We start from the raw sequence: 2,105 nt of genomic DNA on the forward strand, positions 1-2,105 counted from the left end.
CACACACATACATAAATGCTAAATAAAAATGAAAAAATTAAAAGATTAGTTTACAAAATGTTAAAATATTTTACCATGTTTGTTTTAAATTTCTGCATTTATGATTTGATATGTAACATAATATCCTCCTCATCTGCATTCAGTTATCACAGATTTTAGTAAAACTAAATAATACCATCGCATTAAAACAAAAACGTTACATATGTATTTGCATTCTCATGTTACTCAATAGCAGGCATTAAACCGAGACCTCCGATGTTATTTTCAAAAATGCAACTAAACTTTACTAAAGCAGAATTAATTTTAACTTTCCAAGTGGCCTCAAGGTTCACGTCTTGCAGACAGGGAAGGAGGCAAAGAACACTGTTAAATATGGCCCAAAGGGAAGTGGTTGGAAAGAGCAAAGAGAGCCAGAGGTGAGGATCCAAAGCATATTGAGAAGCTGACCATGATTTTGAGAAAGCGGGGAATAAGTGAAAAATGAATAGGAATGCTGGCATGTGTAAGAGACAATGTTGGCCAAGCATCAGAGAGGGAAAGACCCAGCTGGCAGAGTCCTTGGAGACTATATAAAACTGCCTTCTGACAGGAGCAAGAGCAAGGGCATGGGTTCTTCCAAAGAACCTCCAGAAAAACAGCATTTTGACTTTAGCCTTAGTGTGTAGATAAGCTGTCATAGGGAAGCAGACAGCTCACATACAGAAATACAAGAACATAAGCTATTGTTCTTTTAAGAATCGTAAGGTAATTTTTTCACAGTAGGAAAACAACACCCAATTAATTACTATGGATTATTATTGAGCATTTTCATCCATTGTCATGTTTTTTTATTTATTAAACCAGTTTAAATCATTTTTAATTATTAATAAAGATATTATTATGGAATCTTTGTGATGTTCATCTGAGATTTTGTAATTGGCAGTTTTCATTCTATTTTTGATCCTTCTCTATAGAATCTGCTGGCCACAATTATCTAAAAGAAAGATCATGCAACATAGACTCGTTTCATATTTATTACATACATAGTGTGCTCTCTTTTGTGTTAGGGAATAAATGTCAAAAAATACCAAAACCCAATAACTATGAACCGTTACATACAAGAGGAGAGGAAACAGTGTATCATTTAAGATGATAAGATAAGATAACAGATAAGAGTGTCCCTAACAAATTAGAAAATATAAATGAAGTTAATACATTTCAAAACAATTAGGTTCAAAGTTCATTCAAACCTCCAGTGTTTGAATTCATTTAGGAATAGGATGAGGGAAAGGGCTTACTGAATTTACCATAGAAGGTGAGATTTTTACAAACATGGCTCTGTGCATAAGGGAGCTTGCTCTGTAGGAGGCATGAGGAGCTATTCCAACACCGACTTAAAATATTAGGCATGGTTGTGAGTGACTACAATACCAACACTGAAAGACAGAAAAAGAATCTTCCATGTGCTCATTGGATAGATTATCTAGCCAAATGAAGAAGCATCTAGCTCAGTGAGAGGTCTCATCTGAAGGATATGTCGTGGAAAGCCATAAAGCAAAACACTTATCCTGGTTCAAAAAGATGGCTGCTTCAAGCTGCATATCTTAGAATGCGTCCTCACTAAGATCAACCTTATAGGTTCTTATCTCACCTCTCCTAGTACTCCCTCCCTCACCAAACTTATCTCTCCTGACCCCATCTGCCCTCAGTCTACCCACAAAATCTATTTCCCCATCCAAGGGAGATCCATGTGTCCACCCTTCCAGACCTCTCATATTTATCTAACTTCTCTGAGTCTGTGGATTTTATTGTGATTATTCCTTACTTAAAAGCTAATATCCACTCTGTGAATACATATTAAATGTATCTTTTGGTTCTGGGTTGCTTTATCCTGGATGCTTTTATTATCTAGTTCCATCCATTTGTCTGCAAATTTTATGGTGTCTTTTTTTTTTTTTTTTTTTTTTTTTTTTTTTGGTCTTTTGAGTCATACTCCAATGTGTAAATAGATAACCCTTTCTTTATCCATTTTTTGGTTGTTCCCAGTTTCTAGCTATTATCAGAACCACATGCAACTATTAGGCAGAGCTCAGAGAACTTTGTAGCAAAAGGGAAGAAAGAACTGT

Source organism: Mus caroli, chromosome 5 (genome assembly GCF_900094665.2).
Source record: "Mus caroli chromosome 5, CAROLI_EIJ_v1.1, whole genome shotgun sequence".
Lineage (NCBI taxonomy): Eukaryota > Metazoa > Chordata > Mammalia > Rodentia > Muridae > Mus > Mus caroli.